Here is a 21,997-nt window from a genome sequence, read left to right as displayed (position 1 = left end):
CCCTTGCAGCAGATAGGACTCCACTTTCTCAGGCATGTGACTCCTGGATCAGTTTGTTTGGAGAAAATATACGAGGAAAATCTTCTGGTGTTGTGATTCTTCACGAGGCTGCTTTTTGTGTTTGTGTGTGTGTGTGTGTGTGTGTGGAGGGGAAGGAGAAGGTTGAAACTTACAAGTTAGTGGGTTGTAGCAGGTGATACAAATTTGTTTAAAATAAATGGAGACACCTGATACGCAGAATTAAACCCAGTGGCTCAGCTCACGTAAGAAGTGAATGTAGCGAGCACTTTTCTCCTTGTTGCTGTTGTATATTGGTTGTGTGGTGTCCTCAGTACTGTACAAACAGAAAGAGAAGTGGCCCCGCTTCTTGTCCCCTAAGGGGTTGACAATCTAGTTTAGTCATTAGCAAACTGTTTGGCCGTTAGCGTGGTGTTGGCAGTGAGGTGGGTCACTGATATATTTGAGGTTTCTTCGTCAAGGGCAAAGCTTCAGGGTGCCATGTGGGTTTGTTTCGTTGGAGTGGATGCTTGTGTGGATTCCTGAAACTTTCCGATTTGGATCTGAGTAAGTTTTTTGGATGCATTTCGAGAAATTGGTGGGTTTGGGAATGATATGGTAGGGGAAGTGATACACGGGAATAATAATAAAAATGGAGATTGTTTATTTTTATCTTCTCTAGGTCTGTTTTGAAGTTTCTGAAATTTATAATGATTTACTGAAGGGTAACATGGTTTGTAACCTGACCCTTGAATATGAAAGTGTTGCCCAAATATACAGTTATGATTTCAGAGCTGTTCTCAGTTTCCAGGCAGAAGTTTCTTAAATTTGTAAACATTTGTACTTGTGTGTTCAGATCCTTAATTTAGAATGTAAGTGCCTTGGAACTTTCATCATGTCTTCTATGCCCTGTTCATCTAGTTTCCAGCACTGTGTCAATGCAGAAAAAAGGGTATAAAGTATGTATCACTGGTGTAGAGGTTTCCATGTCTAAACACCTCCCTTTTAAATACTGCAGTGTTAAATTTGTGATACACACATCAACAGCAGTATTGACACTATGATTTGTTAGTGTGGAAATGTAGACCAACAATATTGGCTATCTTAACTTTGACATTTGCTATGTTATATTTGATTGATAATATAGCCTAATACTACTTATACAGGTTTAGTAAAAGATCATATCAGGCTTGTAAAACATGTTACAGTATTTATGTAGAAAACCAATAATATACCTAACTGATGTTTTTATAATGCATACTAGTTAAGCTAATATTGTGTTCAAGCTGTATATTACCCATATTGCATGGATTCTTTGTTTTGTATTTCTAAATACACACTACAATTCTCTATGAAAGAACTAATTGTTTATACTGTATCACTTTAACAGAGTCTGGCCATTTTTATAATCTCTCGGAATTTAGAAATTTAGTTTTCTTTAAACCATAAAAATTAGCGAAACAGTATTATGAGGTAAATGTGTGTCACATCATTAAATCATAGAAATGTAAAAAGATATGCACACAATCATTCAACAGGGTTTATCACTAATGCTATTTCTAAAACTTCTTAATATTTGGTACAGGGGATCCAGTCCTTTCTAGCTATAACTGTATAAACCAGATATTAGCTCAAAGTGGATTTGATGATTGAGTTATAAACTCATGAAAGTGCTGAAAAAAACATGGTGTAAGTACTTTAGTTTTTGAAAGTGATGGAACAACATACATCTGGTAGAACAGCAAAGAAATGCTCCTGAAAGTTGAACATTGATGTGTATAATATATACATGTCCATGTTATAGACGATCAATTCTGTTTTTTACAAGTTTGAAAGTGATGCCAAAATCTTAGTCATCATTGTGCTGCATTTTGCAGAAATACAAGGGCTTAGTGGAAAACTTGGAGCAATGAGGAAACTGAAGGAAGAAAGAATCAGAAACAGGAAGAGGGTAGAAAAGCAGGTGTCAGGTGGGTCTTAGAAAAAAAAACTTTTCTCTTAATAAGTGACCAGAGGTGAGGGGTATAAGGAGAGTTGCTATGTGAGTGCCTAGACATTTAGGGCTTAATCTGGCACACTTTAGGTACCTTTGAAGTCCTTACTCATGAATGAGTCTATTGACTTCAGTTGGACTATTCTGGAGAGTAAAATTTTCAGGATTGGGTCCTGGTTAACTATTTCTCCCTGTGAGATGAGAGACTGAATCAGCAAACTTCTGAAGGTATTAAAAGGATAATACTTAGTCCTGCCATAAATTCACGGGACTGAATTAGATGACTTCTTGAGACCCCTTTTAGTCCTAATATTCATGTGGGTTCACTGCAGTTATTCACTTTACATCACATATGCTATTCTGTTACATAGGTGGTTGAGATAAGTACATGAATCTACACTTTTTTTTCAAAAACTTTTACTAAGATTGCTTTGGTGCCATTGGTATAAAAGTATACGGACGGCTATGCTGTCTTCAATATAGAAGACTCTGTGAAAGTTGGAACTTATCCTAGACATTTGCAGTTAACTGAATGTCAGTAATAAATCAATAGTATTTTTTCATATATTGCTGCCTCAAGCACACGTGGTGCAACAAGTGGACATTGATAAGTTGAGGAATAGTGACCAACTTTTTTAGCCTGAGGGGACAATACTGTTGAAGACAAATTCTTTAGAAAGCATAAAACCAACAGAATAAACCTGCAAATATGCTGCTGTGGATTCTTCCTGTTTCAAGGTGTAGAACAACTGTAATTAACTCCTCTGCATCCCACTCCACAGTCCTGGCATAGGGAAGTGACAGAGGTATGTTATGGTGAAAATAACTACAGCTCACAGTCCTTCGGGAGCCACAGACAGTTGGAATAAAATAGAATAGCCACTAGACTGCTCTGACCTGTGCAGGGCAGAAAATGAAGGAACTGTAACTGGTGGTTGGGTCTCAGTTTCTCTTTTTTCACTCTTCTGAGGGGTTGTGTGGGGAAGGCGCACCATTCTTTGCTAGGTGCTCCCGTAGCTTAAGGCAGAACCAGTTTTGCCTCTGTCTTGTTCTCCCTGGCTATGTCTATACAAGGAATGGATCCACTTTTTCAGATCAGTTTCCGAAAAAGCGAGCACGTTCTTTCGGAAGCCCTGTATCTCTCATTTTATGAGGAATAATGGTCCTTCCAAAAGAGGAGGCTTTTCGCACATTTGGCCCCGTATAGATGTGGGAAAAGCCTCTTCCGAAAAAATAATCAGAAAAAGGTATGCAAATTGCAGTTTGCAATTTGCGTACCTTTCTCCGAAAAAGAACTCCAGTGTAGACATAGCCCTTGTGGCTCTCTTGATCCTTTGAGAAGCAGACAACTTTGTTACACTCTTCATTCCCCTGTGATGCAACAGGCTGACAGCAGAGGAGCTGCTGAGCAGTGATAGCAGGAAAGGGACAACTGCTCCTCACAGAATTTTGGATTAAATCGGAGTCGATCCTGAAATGTCTCACACACACAAAAGTGGGAGATTGCTGGAAAGACAGAACCCTTCACCCATTTCCCCAAGCAGATTCAAGTGCTTCAGATAAAAAAAAAAATCACAGGTGGTGGCTCAGGAAAAACACTTTTAATTCAGTTAAATTCAATTCAATAGAGAAGCTTCAGCAGGTAGCCGAGTTAGTCTGTATAGGATAAACTTAAAAAACAACAAATGGTCTGGTAGCACATTATAGACTAACAAAACATGTAGATGGTATCATGATCTTTTGTGAAGTGGGCTGTGCCCACACAAGCTCATGATACTATCTATATGTTTTGTTAGTTTATAAAGTGCTACTAGAGTATTTGTTGTTTTTTAAGTTTATACAGTGAAAGAGGGATTGATAGAAGTGAACTCTAAGAAAATAATATTTAGTTTATTGCAAATCCTGTGAGAGTTGACTCTCTTTATTGGTGCAACACCATTAAAGCCACTGGAGTATGCAGAGGTATAACAGAGGAAAATTTGGGTCGTGTATATTAATGTGTAACTTTCATCAAAGCAAACTTTTAAAACTTTGCACTTGATTTAATTATCACACTTTCTGTAATGTTTTCAGACTCCCATGTATGTTACACCTGCTTTTGTTATTTTGTGGCTTTTAGTTTTAACTGACAATTATTTCCATATGTTCTCTGAAACCTACAGTAAACCCCATTCACTGAAACAAAACCTATTGATTTATACAGACATTTACTCCTTCAAACATGCACTCATGGAATCCAGCAGATGTTGCTAGAGATTTTCTTTTTCAAAGAAATATAAGCAATCCTTTTCCCATAGGAATGAAGTAAGTAAATGTGAGTTTTAGAAATTCTCTTTTTCTTACCAGAAGTGGAAACAATTGACTAGCATCAAATGGCTTGAAACTTTGGTTTCCTCTGGGAAGGAAGACAATAGCATCTGTCAGGAAAGATCTTGTGTGCTTTTAATTTCATTATGAATTACACCTGTTCAGTACATAGCATATAATCCATATACTGAATATGTACTACAGACACAAGAAAAAGAAGGATAGAGAACCAAATTATTCTTTACAATTATTTTTTCAAATCCATTTCTGTTGGCAAAATAATCTGTAAATAGTACAATTTCAAAGTAAGGATACTATGAATATATGTTCTACAAGTATAAATATAAAATGTTATAACATAGTTTTATGTAACATTAGATTCTGTGAAAGTTGTGGAATCGCTATTACTTTATACAAGAAAAGGTTTTAAAAGGCTTTTTTAGAACATTCTAAGATTGGACTAATACAGTGTGTTTCTGGCAATCAGCCAATGTTGAGAGATACTCAGATTCAGTACTGCTGTTCCTGAGATTTCATGCAGTTTGAATGTAGTAGCCAGCAAATTTAAAATTAATATATACCACATGCACCTTAATCATCCACAGTTTTAAAGCATATTATATGTAACTAGGAAGCCTTCCCTTTTATCTATGAATATTGATCTTCCTTTGATTGCAACCTATCCTACCATCTCTTAGGTCATGTTTCCCTTTACCTATATCCTCTTATACATGAATGAAAGACCTTACAAAGGGCTGTGCAGCTGCAGTAATAACGATATTGATGGCTCTGAAATGGAGTTATGACAGTCCTCCTTTCTTCCAATAAATCTGACTTGGAAGGATTGGTGGTACATTCTCTCTTACCAGTCCCAAGCCTCCCTTCTTCCATTCACTCTCTAGTCCTGTGTCTGATTATACCTCTTTCCAGTGTGGCAGCTCCACATGATGCATTCTTATCATTGCCACGGTTCTCCCATGACACACAAGCTTTCAACTGCCATACACAGATCCTTAGGATGTAACCATGGTGGCACTGCATGCTGTTTTTGCATTTCTTCAACTCTGGCCTAAGTATCCTTACTATCAGAGGGGTAGCCGTGTTAGTCTGAATCTGCAAAAGCGGCAAGGAGTCCTGTGGCACCTTATAGACTAACTGCAGTGTGGGAGCATAAGCTTTCGTAGGCAAAGACCCACTTCGTCAGATGCATGTCATCCTTACTATGGAATTGCTAATGTTGGGAAAGAGTTATGTATGGCACTAAGAGGCCTAAGTACGTTCCTCACTCCTCCATGTATCAAGGTCCACATTTGGCTATATCCTAAATGCCTCAGTTCTGAGATGAAATTTTCCCATGAATTATTTACATAAAGTTTCAGAAGTTTAAAGCAAAACTGTAAATCAGTAATTTAGATATAGCTTGATTTCACAACTGTTACGCAAGAATTCTTAACTTGGGTGGAAATAAATAAATCCAGTATGTCACTTGTTGCCAATTTTAAAGTTCATACTGAAAGGTGACAATTTAATTTCTTTATCCAGACAAGATTAGATTGATGAAATACAGAACTTTTTTTCATTATAAATCATTTTTTTTCTATGGAAAAGTTGAATCTTGCATTCCCTTTCTCTTGTCCCAATTTTTGTCCCAGCTGAGATATATCTGTCTTAATAAGTGAGCTTATTCTAAAGAGCTGCCAAATTATATCTAATGCAAAGTGGCTTTAACTATTTCTAGTGCATGGTCAGGAGCAAAAATAGTGTGGACAATACAGACTTCAGTAGCTTTACCTGCTCCTGCTTTCTAGTCTGTTTGGAAAAATACAGATTGGGTGGCAAAATATGCCTGCTGCTACTTTTTGTAAAGTATGCTTTACTGTTTATCTTAATACTGCAAGAGACCAGGCCAGGTTTCTTGCTCCAGACTACAGTCATCAGACTCAAACTAGTGCCACTTCAGGCAGGTAGCGGTAACTTTATTTACATCATGACTGTAATTTTTTACATACAGATTCAACTTAAGAACCCCAAGCTCCCCAAGTCAGCTGCTGCTGAAACTGATCAGCGGCTGATTCCAGGAAGCCTGGGGCAGAGCAACTCTGCCTCGGGCTTCCTGTAGTCAGCGCTGGTCAGTTTCAGCAGCGGCTGACTTGGGGACGCCTGGGGCAGAGCACCTGGGGTGCTGCTGGGTTGCTCCAGTAGCACCGCTCCTCGCTCCTTGGTGCTACTGGACCAACCCAGCAGCACCCCAGCTGCTCTGCCCCAGGCGTCCTGATTCAGCCACTGCTGAAACTGACCAGCAGCGGCTGAATCAGGACCTGGGGCAGAGCAGCTGGGGTGCTGCCGGGTTGGTCCAGTAGTGCCCAGAGCGGAGCTGCAGGACCAATCGGCAGCGCCCCAGCTGCTCTGCCCCAGGGTCCACAACAAAAGCCTGGTCTGGTGGGGGGGGGGGCACACTAGCTGCGCGCTCCCGCCCACCCCAGCAGACCAGGGACACTGGGAGCAGAGCCACAGCGGCAGCGGGGTGCTGCGCCTCTGAGGCTTTGCTCTGGCAAAGTCTCAGAGGCGAGGGACCCCGCCGCGTCTGCGGCTTCGCTCCGGTGCCTGTGGTCTACTGGAGATCGTCCCCAGCAGACCACAGGCACCGGAGCGAAGCCGCAGCCACGGCGGGTTCCCGCGCTTCTGAGGCTTTGCCAGAGCAAAGCCTCAGAAGCGCGGGAACCCACCGCTGCTGGCTTTGCTCCCGGTGCCTGTGGTCTGCTGGGGACGATCTCCAGTAGACCAGGGGCACCGGGAGCAGCTTACGAACGGGGCTTTCTCGCCCCGGAGCTCGCAGGCAGCAATCCTCGCCCTGGAGGTCGAGGTGGCGAAAGCCCCGTTCGTAAGTGCGGATCCGACGTAAGTGCGGATCCGACGTAAGTGCGGATCCGACGTAAGTGCGGATCCGACGTAAGTGCGGCTCCGACGTAAGTGCGGCTCCGACGTAAGTGCGGCTCCGACGTAAGTCGGGGACTGCCTGTACATGAAATGTTTTTTCTCTACCCTATTTATATTGTAACTTGAAAAATGCCTCCAGTTTTGAGCAGAATAACCAAAAGAACTAAGAAACTGGCATGAATGTCTTACAATGATTAAAAGGACAAATTATAGTTTGCCTAATTATGGTACAAAAGTCTACAAATAGTTGAAGGGTGTAATCAGTAGTGGAGAAGGAGAGAGTATTCTTTTGAATAACAGTTTGTGTTGTGGCTATCTACTCCCTTTATTACTCCCTATAGTCGAAGACTTAAAGAATGGGGTGGCCTCTTCTTGCACTCAATTCCATTTTACCACCCAGGGATTAGAGATGGAAGTCTGTATCTCTGCCCCTTACTCTTAGCTAACTAGCAATACTTTGCTATACTTTAATTATTGTACTTTAGATACGTGGTTTTTGTCTGTTGGCTTTAAAATATATCTAATTTAGTTTATTAGCCTTTTTCACGGCCACATCACATAGGTGGCTCCATAGTCGTCCCGTGATCAATCAGTACACCAAGGTCTTTCTCCTTCTCTATCCTTTCCAACTTATACACCCTCATCTTATAGCAAAAAAACTTGCTAGTCCCTAAATGCATGATCTTACACTTTGCAGTATTACATTTTATCCCATTTCAGTTACTCCAGTTTACAAGTTATTCGGGTGTTTTTTTTGTATGATATTGACCGTACCTCCCAACTTTGTGGCATTTGTAAATTGTATTAGAGAACACTTACTTTTTGTGCCAAGGTCAGTAATAAAAATATAAAATAAAATTGATCTAAGATCAATCCCTGAGGAACTCCACAAGTAACCTCTGACAGTTCATCTTTCAGTGTGACCCATTGTAGTGTCGTCTTTTAACCAGTTCCTTATCCACCTTTCAGTTCTCATGCTAGGGATATTAAATTGTGGGTAACTGACTAATTGAACAGACAATGCGACTATTCGACTAGTTTATAGGGCGCCTCCTAGTAACAACAGCCCTAGGGCTGTTGCTACATTTTAAAGGTGAAAGCGTCATGTGGAGCCCAGGTCAGCTGGGGAATGCCACCGCATGAGCCCAGAGTCAGGTTCCCCGTGGCATTTCAAAGTGGCAGTGCTGCGTGGAGTCCAGGATCAGTCCCCAGCTGGCCCCAGGTTCCATGTGGCGCTTTCTCTTTAAACTACTGTTCTTTTCCCCTGCCCTTTATGCCTCTTTCTGATAAAGGCAACAAAGGGCGGGGGAGCTACTAGTTGACAAGGTTGTTGACTATCCAATAAGCGTTTGCTTATCGGATAGTCAACTAGTTCTTCACATCCCTATCTCATACTAATCTCCATGTTCTCCAGTTAAGCTAATAAAGGTTCATGTGGAACGGTGTCAAATGCCTTACTGAAATAAAGAAAATTCAGGTAGATTAGATCTTCTGTGTCCTTTTTTTTTTTTTTTTTTAAAGTTGTCTTCTCAAAGGCAATCAAGTTGATCTAGACCCCCAAATTTATCAATTCATTAAAAATCCTTGCTATTGGCAATTTCCTGTGCTAGTTGTTTTGATATTCTTGGGTGGAGATTATCTAGGCAACCCAACTTAGTTCCGTTAAGCTGTTTTAGTTTGACTTCCACTTCACATGGGGTCATTTCTGCCTGCTTATCCTCGTTGCCATTAGCCAGCCTGCCACTAGCCCTAAGATGTTAGCTTCATTCTACCACATTAAAAACTAAGGTAAAGTATTTGTTTAGGTATTGGGATGTACCTAGATTACATTTAGTATCTACCTCCTCCTCAGTGCTATGTACTCCCACTTCTTCTTGGTTTTGTATGTATATGGCAATAGTACCTTTTACTGTTTGTTTTAATTCCCTTTGCAAGGTCCAATTCTGCTTAGCTTTTGGCAGTTCTTCCTTTATCCCTACATTATTTGGCCTCCAAGAGGTAGCTTTCCTTGCAGATTCCTCCTGTGTTTTATTACTTGTAGACATTTTGTTTTCTTTTAATCACCAGTTTGAGATGCTTGCTTGCTCATTCAGCTTAGTCTACAAGCCTTCCCTGTGATTTTTTTTTCTCCCTAGCGTGGAATGCGGATTTCAGTTAGTTTCTGCAACTGAGACTTAAATTCAAAGCTTCTTCCACATTCAGATCCTTGAGTTCTTCAGTCTAGTTCACTTCCCTAACTAATTCCCTTAATTTTTTTTAAAGTTAGCTCTTTTGGAATCAAGGACACTTGTTGCAGATCTGTTTTTATTCCATTTAGTTCACACTAAATTAGTTTTTGATCGCTCAAATCAAAGGTTGTCTTTTACAATTAGTTCTTCTATAAGCAAAATGCAGGACTATGTAGCACTTTAAAGACTAACAAGATGGTTTATTAGATGATGAGCTTTCGTGGGCCAGACCCACTTCCTCAGATCAAATAGTGGAAGAAAATAGTTACAACCATATACACCAAAGGATACAATTAAAAAAAATGAACACATATGAAAAGGACAAATCACATTTCAGAACAGAAGGGGAATGCGGGGGGGGGGGGGGGAAAGGAAGGAAGGTAAGTGTCTGTGAATTGATGATATTAGAGGTGGGGAGAGTGGGACGTCTGTGAGCTAATGGTATTCGAGGTGATAATTGGGGAAGCTATCTTGGTAATGGGTAAGATAGTTTGCATATTTGTTCATTCCTTCCCGGAGAGTGTCGAATTTTAACATGAATGACAGTTCAGAGGATTCTCTTTGAAGTGCAGATGTAAAAGGTCTTTATAGCAGAATGCAGGTGGTTAAGTCATTGAGAGAGTGTCCTTTCTGGTTAAAATGGCAAGAAACTGGTTTTTCTTTGTGATCTTGTCTGATATCTGTTTTCTGGGCATTAATCCTTTGGCGAAGTGTCTGAGATGTTTGTCCAACGTACGTAGCAGACGGACACTTTCGGCACATGATAGCATAAATTATATTTCTGGATGCGCAGGAATATGTGTTCTTGATCTTATAACTCACTTGGTTAGGTCCAATAATGGTATCAGCAGAATGAATATGTGGACAAAGCTGGCAACGGGGTTTGTTGCAAGGGAAGGTACCAGGGTTGGTATTAGTGTGGTATGTCCTGTGGTTGTTGGTAAGAATCATCTTGAGGTTAGGTGGTTGTCTATAGGAGACTATGGGTCTGTCTCCCAGAGCCTCTTGGAGTATGGTATCCTGTTCCAGCATAGGCTGTAATTTATTGATAATGTGTTGGACAGGTTTAAGTTGGGGGTTGTAGGTGATGACAAGTGGTGTTCTATTGTTGGTTTTCTTGGATCTGTCTTGAAGTAGATGGTTTCTAGGTATTCGTCTGGCTCTTTCAATTTGCTTTTTTATTTCTCCGGGTGGGTAGTTGAGGTTTATAAATGCTTGGTAGAGATCCTGAAGCTTCTGGTCTCTGTCAGTGGGATTAGAGCAGATGCGGTTGTATCGAAGGGCTTGGCTATAGACGATGGATCGTGTGGTGTGTTCTGGACGGGAGCTGGAAGCATGTAGGTAACTGTATGAGTCGGTTCGACACTCTCCGGGAAGGAATGAACAAATATGCAAACTATCTTAGCTTCCCCAATTATCACCTCGAATACCATTAGTTCACAGACTTCCCACTCTCCCCACCTCTAATATCATCAATTCACAGACACTTACCTTCCTTCCTCCCCCCCCCCCCCCCCCGCATCCCCCTCCTGTTATGAAATGTGATTTGTCCTTTTCATATGTGTTCATTTTTTTTTTTAATTGTATCCTTTGGTATATGTGGTTGTGACTTATTTTCTTCCACTATTTGATCTGAGGAAGTGGGTCTGGCCCACGAAAGCTCATCATCTAATAAACCATCTTGTTAGTCTTTAAAGTGCTACATTGTCCTGCATTTTGCTTCAGCTACCCCAGACTAACACGGCTAGATTTCTATCACTATTCTTCTATAAGGTGCTCCTTATTCACCAACGCTAAATCTAAAATGGCGTCAGCTCTTACTGGTTTGCTGACTATTTGGTGAGGAAGGAGAGTTATCACATTCAGGAATATTTGGGACCTACCATTATTAGTAGCACTTGTCCTTTAATCTGTATCTGGAAAGTTTAAAGTCTACCATAATAACACAATTCCTTATAGTATTTGCTTAATTAAAAACATTAAAGAGGTCTCTGACCATATCCAATCGGATCCTGATGGTCAGTAGCACATTTATTTACTCTTTCTCCTGTTTTAGAACCCATTACTTACTAATTTTTACATGCAATGCCACTGTGAAATCAAGGTATTACAGTTTAAGAGATTACTAAGGGGCTGTGCCCTATGCTCATTACACTTTACTACTCTCTTTCCCCCCCCCCCCCCCCCTCCCGGCCGCTGATGTTTCTCTGAGAGAGTCTGATGATGTGATGGTGTTGTTCTGTCACCCGGCTGGAACATTCTGTCATCTGGCCGGAGAAACTTATTTAATTAGGGATGTAAAGGACTAGGCGACTATCCAATAAGCAAATGCTGATCACGGGGTCCTCGCGGTGCTGCTGCTTTGAAATGCCATGTGCAGCCAGACGCCAGGCTGTCCACAGCATATCAAAGTGATGCTTATCTGATAGTAGAGTTGTTACTCCCCCCCCCCCCCCCCCCCACACACACACACTGCCTCTGTCAGATAGAGGTAGCAAGCGGGGGAGGGAGGTGGGGAGAAGGAGTACTTCAAAGCGGCAGTGCCACTTGAAGCCTGGGGCCAGATGCCAGGCTCCACACAGCGCTACCGCTTTGAAAAGCTGCATGCCTCCCAGGGCCAGCTGGGTTGTTCTCAGGCTGCATGCAGCATTTCAAAGCAGCAGTGCCACATAGAGCCGAGATCAGCTGGAGACTCCCCAGCTGACCCTGGGCTACGTGCAGCACGCCACTTTGAAATGATGTGTGGAGCCCGGCATCGGGCAGAACACGGCATTTCAAAGCAGCAGCACGACACGGAGACCGGGGTCAGTGGGGAACTCCCCAGCTAACCCCGAGCTCTATGCAACGCTTTCAAGTGTAGCAATAGCCCTAGGGTTGTTGCTACACTTCAAAGGTGGAGGAGCCCTATTGACTACTCGAATAGTTGATGCAAAATGCATCGACTATTCAATTTAGTCAGTTACCCAATACTCAACATCCCCCCTCTCATTTTTTTATATATATATATATATATATATACACACACACACACACACACACACACACACACGCACACACAAAATGAGAGCGAGAAAACAAATGGGATATGTTGTTTGCAAAAACAAAAAAGAAAAATTAGTAATTAATTGGTATCAATTAATAGTTTAAAATTAGGAGGAAGTCAGAGTAAGTATTTTTTTTTTTTACCAATTTTTGATAATTTAATCCAAAACATTTCAAGTGCCGAGTTTTGGGGGAAGGAAGGAGCTGAAGAGAACAAAATTTAGTTCTTGATTTCACAGTGTAGTTTGGACATGTGAGATCCCAAGGACTTTTTGTCCTCCTGGGGACTGGAGTTTATGCTACCAGTTTATTTCATAGGGGGGTGGTGGTGGTTGTTTTTGGGGAGACACATGACAGATTTTGGTGGACTACACAGCACTGTCTTCCATGTCCAGTGTTTTAGGTATAAGTCCCAGTCTGAGTTTCTAGGGCTCAGATGTCAACACTTTAAAAAATAGACCAATATTTAAGATGACAGATGTTGCACAGAAGCTTCAGATGGGGGTTTATAGAGATGTTTCTCAGTCCTACTCTGAAACATCATCAGATTTATGTGGAGAAATTTGAGCAACTTCTGCCACATTGATTCATTCAGGTCTTGACAATTAAGGCTCTAAATAATATTTTTGGCAGCTGTCCCACAAGATCTAGAGACCTCCTAGAATACATAGTCATGGAAGCTTCTCCATATTATCAGGAAATACTCCATCACTCATTTGCTGTACTGTGTGTTGCTTCCCCATGGACCCTGTTGTGCTGCTGATGCCGCACTGCACCAGGTCCTCCTGGTGACCCCTGAAGCCATGTTCTCGGGGGATGGGGTGCCATGGGTAGAAAAGGGCAGGGTGATGATAGGAAGAAGTGGGGTTTGGAGTGGGATGATCACAGAGTATCCCCTTCCTTCCCTGGGATTCCAGGATGCCCAGGCTGGGTAGTGCAATTACTCCAGCTGATGGCGTCCCATGGGCCAGGAGTTTGAAACCCCTGGTCTACAGAAATGTCACCTTAGTCTTTGTGTACATGGCAATATTCAGGAAGCTTAATTTTAATGAAATTTTTAAGTGGATTCATTAAGATATGTAGTGCATCCACACAGGGATTTTTTTATTTAGAATGAAAGTAGCTTTAATTCAGAGTTCAGTTTAATTCACTTTGGAAGCTTAATATGATTTGGAAAATGCACTTGAAATTCACAGCTTTTAGTTAATTTTGTATTATTTTTCCTGGTGTGTGTAGACCAACCCTTAGATATTAAGTGTCCACATTTTAAAACAAATTGAATTGCGTGTCATAATATGAAACATTTTCTAAACTATGAGCACACAATATTTCTGTTGCAGGGGGGAGGGCGGGACAAGTTTAGGTACATAGAGTTGCTAGATTTTTTTTTCTTCACAGTTTTGTTTAGATACTTTGCATTATCAGACGTGATTTTTGCTTTCCTCAATTTTTGGGAGCGAGAGTGAGAATGAGAATTCTTTACTTTCTGAGAGCTTGGCTACACAATGGAGTAATGCATACTTCAAGGCGTGATTTCTAAAGTGCATTAACCTGCTGCATATTCACTGATTTAGGTAGACTCTTTTGATGCATACTAAAAGTTGCCCAGAGCACTTTTATGTAGTACTGAAATTAATTGAGAATAATTATGGAATATTTTCTAGATATCACTCGACAAAGCTTTCACTCCTACAACTTGATCTAAGCAAATGGGTGCTATGTAGACATGACCTCTACATAATACCTCTGTTTGATGTGGGAGAGACTCACTGCTCTGTCCTCAGCAGGGAGCTGCTGCTGTAGCTGAGGGAGAAGTTGCCATCCTCCAGCTAGGAAGCAGAGCTTTGAGCTCCTGGCAGAGGAGGGCTCATTAAGCATCTGTGGGGCTGTGCTACTGCACAGCTTAGAGGGAACCTTAGTTGGTATCATTCACATTTGTCACGTGAAAAGCAAACTGGAGGAGTAATGTATATGGGCATCTTATTTTCTATTCACTGTTTTTACTCTTATCTTGTGTATTTTAATTAACCAAGTATAAAAGTATTGCTGCATTGCGGTCAGATCCATGTGGACACTAGGTATGTTTCTTTCTGGATGTCACTTAGGTCTAGTCTAACTGAGAGTTTAGGTCAAACTTAGCTGCATTAGGTTGATTTTTTTTTTCTAAACCAATAAGTCTACTAAGCCATTGACTTTTAGGGCCGTTAAAGTCTATTTCTGTACTCTTGCTTTCACAAGGAGTAATCCCTAAATTCGCTCTTGCATTGTCAACTCTCCAGTAGTGCAGTCAAAGTCTTTGGCCTCCAGGAGGTGTCCTGCAGTTACTGCGCTGGTCATGTCTTTGAATTCTGCTGCTTTCTAGTTGAACTGCAGGAAGTGCCCTGCAGTTACTGTGCTGGTTATGTCTTTGAATTCTGCTGCTTTCTAGTTGAACAGGAAAAACCCTAGGAAAATTTGAATTTAATTTCTTGTGTGACCACAGTGGCAGACCTCAGCGCAGACAGCACATCTGAGCAGCACACTGACCATGAGTTCCAGAGGTCACAGAAGAGTACCAGCATGGAGCATTCAGAGGATCATGGACCTCGTAGATCTGTTGGGAGAGGAATCTGTTCTTGTAGAACTATAAACTAGCAAAAGACTCACAGCTATTTATGCTAAGATAGACAAGGACATGGAGGAGAGAGGATATGCCAGGAACATACAGCAGTACTGTCTGAAAATAAAGGAGCTGAGGCAGTGATACCAAAAGACACAGGAGGAAAATGGACAGTGGAGCATTATTTCAAATACCTGTGATTCGGGGGAGGGGGGGGATTTACCAGCTTCCCTGCCCAGTCTGTGGATTCCTCCCAAGATGCTTAGGCAGCCTTGGGCAGTAGCGTGGAGGACAGGATGGTGGAGGAGGAGGAGGAAAATGCTCATTAGGCGAGTAGGGCAACCGAGATCACCGGGAGTTAAGAACATTTTTATAACTTTGGAGACAATCCCTCCTCTCAGGCTGTCTCACAGTTGGCACTGATCCTGGGGGGCGGGGCGGGGGGGGGGGGTGGCACTTCTGGTAAGTTCATGTTTTTTATCTTGCCTAAAGTGGGTTAAGACAATTGGGTGTGACCTGTGCAGATACTCCGCCTACACAGAGGGGGTCCCTTAAACAGCTTAATAACGTGTCTGGAAACAGAGTGAGAATTCTCCCTGCACATCTCCATAATAGAGGAACTCTTTAACCTTCTCACAAGATTTCTCAGGAGGCCTGCCTTATTCTCTCCTCCACCTCAAAGCACCTTTCTATGCCAAGCCAGCAGTAAGTGGTCTGGTATTCAAAAGCCCTGGTTAGGCACTGTGCCTTGACATGCCACATGGACAGATACGTTTTCCCCTTGCTCTCACAAATATTATGGAGCACACAGCAGGCTGCCACCAAAATGGAAATGTTGCATTCACTGAGGTCTAACCTAGTCAGTAAACTGTAGAACCCTCCCTTTAAATGCCCCAAAGCACAATCTACCTCTATTCTGTACCACCAACATGTAGCTGAACTGCTCCTTACTTGCAGTTAGGCTGTCCATATAGAGCTTCATGAGCCATGGGAGCAAGGGTAGGGTGGGTCTCCAAGAATCACTATTGGCATTTCTACCTCTCTGATTCTAATTTTCTGGTTTGAGGAAAAAGTTGCTGGTTGTTGAAGAGACAAGAGTTCCTAAAGGTGAACATGTCATGCAGCTTTCCTGACCATCCCATGTTGATGTCAGCGAAATGACCCTTGGGATCCACCAGCCTCTGCAGCACCGTTGAGAAGTACCCCTCGCAGTTTATGTACACCTTTGCAAGGTGATTGGGTGCCAAGATGGGGATGTGCATTCCATCTATCGCCCCACTACAGTTAGGGACCCCCAGAGTGGCAAAGCCACCTACTATGTCTATGGTCACTATCTGCCATAGCAGAAGGGTACTGATTGCATTGGCTATTTGGATCATAACAGCCCCCACTGTAAATTTTCCCACTCTGAATTGATTCCTAATTGACTGGTAGCTGTCTCATTACAAGCTTCCACAGGGCAATTACCATGTGTTTCTCCAATGTCAGAGTGGATCTCATTCTGATATTCTTGTGCTTCAGGGTGAGGAAAAGCAGTTGGCAAGTTTCCATGAAAGCGGCCTTAAGTCTGCGAAAGTTTTGCAATCGCTGATGATCGATCGTCCTATGCCCGCATAACTATGCATTCCCACCAGTCTGTGCTTGTTTGATGGCACCAGAACCGGCATACCACTGTGTCCAGACAATTGATTGCTGGTGTAATTTGCAATTCGTTCAACTCAAATTCTTTGCAGAAGAGAATGTTCATTGCTTCCTGAGATTCTTCCTCATTCCACCAGACCCTAGATATGCCCTGGACGAAATCCAGCATCAGGTGCACCAAGGTTAACATCAGCATCATGCTTTGTTGCACAACAGGATCCACAGTGGGGTCCATGGTCATGCTGCTATGATGTCTGCACAGATAACCAACAAGAGAAAAAAGGGTGTGACAAGTCTGTTTGCCATATACCGTCTGAAGCAGAGGGAAAGGGAGGAAACGAGTGAATTATGGGCTGCTGATGACATGTACCCAGAAACACTCACTGCACAGTACTGGTCCCAGCATGCACTGAGAACATAGCCTGAGATGCAAAGGGTCGCAGACACTGTGGGATAGCTTCCCAGAGTGCATCACTCTCCAAGCTGATGGTAGCTATCCTCCTGAGGACACACTACTTCGAACTACATTGAATTCTTGCATACAATGGGTATATGAACCTTAGACATTAACAAATTGGGTGCTAAAAATCAACCTTAATAAATGTGATCTTATCTCTGTGTAGACATGGCCTTAGACCCGTGGTCCCCAACACGGTGCCCGCGGGGGCATTTCCATGCGCCCGCCAGGTGCTCGGGGCTAGCCTGGCACCAGGCGCATGGCGGGGGGAGCGCCGGGCGCGTGGCGCATGGTGGGGGCCGCCCCCAGGGCGCAAGTGTCCCCGCCCCCTGGCGCCCGGCGGGCGAACGGCCACGCCCCCTGGCGCCCGACAACCTTGAAAGGTTGGGGACCACTGCCTTAGACACTAAGCAGCCAATCAAAAGAGATGATTTTCATGCCCATCCTTTCACCTCTCTATTATCTGGATGTCCTGTTCCTTTCCCAATGGTTATGGTCTCAACAAACAATAGAGAAGAAAGGAAGGAGCAATAAGGGGAATTTCAGTGAATGAGGTATAGTCATAAGTGCTGGAACTTTAGAGTGAGGGGAGGGGGAAATGCAGCACAATTGGCTTGAAGTGGTTTCCATTATATACAGGATTTACAGTTTAGTTTAGTGGCTGTCAGTACCTCCACTATAAAATTCTTCCAACATGCCTGGATTGAGTGTAGGGATGTTAAATATCAGTTAATTGAATAGTTGAGTAACCTCATGAATTCTTATTGGTTATTTGACTATTCTAGAATTCCCAGGGGTGGGGCAGCCAATGTGCTCTGGCCTTGCTCCCAAGGGGCCCCCTGCCACTCTGGGCTGCTGCCTCTGAATCAGAAGCAGCAAGTGGGAGCTGGTCTGCGAGGGGAACCAGTTTAAAAACCAGCTCCCCTCACGGACCCGCTGCCTGTCACTCTATACAGCAGCCCCTGTCTGGGAGAGGTCTGAGCTCCCAGATCCAGCAAAAGCCAGAACTGAGCTGGGTTGCTTGCCCACTCAGCTCCTAATATTCTTTAAATGCAGAGACGCAGCAGGGGTAGGTCCTGGACCCATCGCAAGCCAGGACTAAGCCAGGTTGCTGGCCAGCCTGCTAAAAAATGTATGGGCAAGAGGGAGTGGGGGAATGTGTGTAGTCTATAGCATTGATCTATAAGCTTTTACTTATCGGTACATCAACCGATTTCATCCCTAGCAGAGGGTATCTCTGATCCCCTTTTTTTCCCCTCTCTGACAGTTTTGGATAAATTCTTTCAACTACCTCCTTACATTACCCCCTTAGTGAACTCTGCATCCTCCCACAAAGAACATTCTCTAAAAGTCTTCTAGGCTTCTTCCTCATCTCTCCAGTTCCTTCCACAGTAGTATTTGGAGATCTTTTTTTCTTCCCCTCAGGAAAAATATCATTAGATACCTGTGAAACCTCTATTTCAGAGATCTGTCCTCCCTCTAGGGCCCAGTTGAGAAGGGTGAAGTGTGATCTGATGAATGACTGACCTTTCAGATTTTGGCTAACAAGACATGGAAAATAACTGTCTAAATGAAAAATATATTTCTGAGTAATTTCCAAGACAGATTATGATCTGTCATCGTATTTTAGCTCTTTTTTTCTGTTTTGTGATGGGTATGTGTTTCTGTTGTTTTTACTATAGACCAGTGTTAGATTAGCAAATGTTTCAAGAACATCCCCAAAGCAGTGCAGACAGCCATTGGGCTTTTCACTTGTGTAAAGTGGCAAATGTCTTAGGAGGAGTGGTATAGGGTCTTTAGCTGGAGAAACAGCAAGCAGGAGTGAGAGTTGAAACATGTGAACATCTTTCTGTGATGGGAAGCTTCCTGCCTGGGTGATAGCCAGGAAAGTACATCCCAAAGATCTGCTCTGGCACATACCAGAAAATAGTTGTCAGGTTAAAAAATGTACCTGTTTATTGCTTTTGCATTTGTTTTTATCCACAGCTGCTACTGTATAGTACAGATACTGAAGTATACAGAGCTTCCTCTTGCCTTTGTAGAATGTGACTGGTCCAAAACCAGCAAAGGTCTATCGACTGCGTGTAATAAAATTAACGTGATACTGTAGTAATCTTCCCATAAGGTATAGTATCCCAAACTTTCTTAAGATCAATAAAAATAATTAATTTTAATTCAGCCTTTATGGCATTATATTCATTTATGCCATTATTTACAATGTTCTGTATTAGAGTTGTGTAAATCATACATTGAACAAGGACTTCAGATCCAAAGATGTTTTCTTTGAACACGATGTTGCCAGTCCGTTCCCCGCAATTGCCTCTTTCTTCATAATTTTTATTCTATATATACATTGCTGATAAAATCTCATTTTATTCAGTAGCTGCTCATTCAAAGATTTATCATGCTTTTAGAAAATCAGTTCACATATTTTTAGCTTAACTGCCTTTCAACGGAGCTATAAAAGAGATCGTAGTGATGTATAGTAAGGTGTGTTGATTAAGTATCTAGTACAGTTTGACTGGGGATTTCTTTCTCAATTTATGGTAAAGTGTTGAGGTATTTAATATATGGAAATGGACTTCTATTAACATCTAGATTTCGTAGCTGGTCTTATGACAGAAAAAAGCCAGTGATTGAGTGCTGTGCACAAATCTTTGAAGGAGGGAGAATTGTAAAAAACCCACCCTTATGATTATTAAAAAATGCACTAACTTGCCAAAGTTGGTTTTAAAATGCTTACTTTTATCCAGTATTAGTCACATGCTTTCCCCAAATCCTTTTAAACATCCACAGTTTGTCACTCCAGTCATTTTGAAATAGAAAAGTATTCCTATTAGCAGAATAACCACAGTGACTGCACAGACTTCTAGGGAATAGTGATAGAAATGTAGCTGTTTTAGTCTGGTGTAGCTGAAGCAAAATATAGGACTAACAAGATGGTTTATTAGATGATGAGCTTTCGTGGGCCAGACCCACTTCCTCAGATCAAATAGTGGAAGAAAATAGTCACAACCATATATACCAACGGATACAATTAAAAAAAATTTTTTTTAAAAAAGAATACAATTAAAAAAAAGTGTGTTCATATGTGTTGTTTTTTTTAATTGTATCCTTTGGTATATATGGTTGTGACTATTTTCTTCCACTATTTGATCTGAGGAATTGGGTCTGGCCCACGAAAGCTCATCATCTAATAAACCATCTTGTTAGTCTTTAAAGTGCTACATAGTCCTGTATTTTGCTTCTAGGGGATAAGCATCTTGGTTGTCTCTATTAAGTGACAGAGTTGAATGTCTTACACTGTGAGAAGTGTTTAGTCTATTTTTTAGACAAGATTACTTAATACCAGATCATTGGCCCTTGTGGTGATATAACTGTGTTTGGGAAGAACAAATGCAACGTTTTCTCCAGTTGAGTTTGTCAGTTTTACTTAGAAACTGGCTGCATATGTAAATTTTACCAACATAATTTTACCTCTATAGTTATACTAGCATAACTCCCTACATTGATACCCTTAGTTCAGTTTAAGTGTGGCTCTGTCTGGTTTAGCTTGTGTTACTTTGAAAGAGGCATAAACTAAACTAGAAAAAGCAGCATATTCCAGAATTAGAGCGGGGACCTTTGGCTTGAATATATACACAATGCTACAGCGTAGATGCTACTTACGTTGATAAGAAGGATTCTTCCATCAGTGTAAATAATCCAGCTCCCTGAGGAACGGTAGTTAGGCTGGTGGAAAAAGTTTTCCAATGATCTATCACTGTCTGCATAGGATTTTAGGTCTATTTAACTACTCTGCTCAGATGGGTGGACTTTTTCCAAGAGTAGATCAGCAATTATACTAGTATAACTATAGTGAAATAAAGATAGAAATGTAGCCGTCTTAGTCTGGTGTAGCTGGAACAAAAAACAGAACTATGTAGCACTTTAACACGATGATTTATTAGGTGATGAGCTTTCGTGGGCCAGACCCACTTCCTCAGATCAAATAGTGGAAGAAAATTGGCACAACCATATATACAATTAAAAAAAAATGAACACGTGAAAAGGACAAATCAAATTTCAGAACAGAAGGGGGATGGAGAGGGAGAGAAGGTAAATGTCTGTGAGCTAATGATATTAGAGGTGATAATTGGGGAAGCTATCTTTGTAATGGGTAAGATAATTAATGTCTTAGGTTTAAACAAAGTGTAAAGTGTCAAATTTAAGCATGAATGACAGGTCAGAGGATTCTCTTTGAAGTGTGGTCTGAAAAGGTCTTTGAAAGACCTTTTTTTTTTTTTTTTTTTTTCCTCCCTGCTTCAAAGACCTTTTCAGACCACACTTCAAAGAGAATCCTCTGACCTGTCATTCATGTTAAAATTCGACACTCTCTGAGAAGGAATGAACAAACACTCAAACTATCTTACCCATTACCAAGATAGCTTCCCGGTATTATCACCTCTAATACCATTAGCTCACAGACATCTAACTCTCCCCACCTCTAATATAATTAATTCACAGACACTTACCTTCCTTCCTTCCCCTCCCCCCCCTGCATCTCCCTCCTGTTCTGAAATGTGATTTGTCCTTTTCATATGTGTTCATTTTTTTAATTGTATCCTTTGGTATATATGGTTGTGACTATTTTCTTCCACTACTTGATCTGAGGAAGTGGGTCTGGCCCACGAAAGCTCATCATCTAATAAACCATCTTGTTAGTCTTTAAAGTGCTACATAGTCCTGTATAGTGAAATAAGTAAGCCAGTTAATTTACTTTTGACAAACAAGCCCTTACTCAGATTACGTTCTGT

The 21,997-nt window shown here is 41.7% G+C and overlaps 1 protein-coding gene across 2 annotated transcripts in view; it reads left to right on the top strand.

The window, feature by feature from the left end:
• VEGFC (vascular endothelial growth factor C) overlaps positions 1 to 21,997 on the top strand; it is a 114,639-nt gene that overhangs the window by 1,035 nt on the left and 91,607 nt on the right. The window contains exon 1 of one of the 2 annotated variants that reach the window (XM_075930235.1): positions 32 to 564. The exons of the other annotated variant lie outside the window; for it this stretch is intronic. The gene's annotated coding sequence lies outside the window, so the exon portion shown is untranslated. Of the gene's footprint in view, positions 1 to 31; positions 565 to 21,997 lie in introns of those variants that run through there. 2 annotated transcript variants of the gene reach the window in all.

The sequence above is a fragment of the Pelodiscus sinensis genome, chromosome 5, assembly GCF_049634645.1.
Source record: "Pelodiscus sinensis isolate JC-2024 chromosome 5, ASM4963464v1, whole genome shotgun sequence".
Classification (NCBI taxonomy): domain Eukaryota; kingdom Metazoa; phylum Chordata; order Testudines; family Trionychidae; genus Pelodiscus; species Pelodiscus sinensis.
The sequence above is the reverse complement of the archived record's forward strand: the minus strand, read 5'-3'. Positions and strand labels throughout refer to the sequence as shown.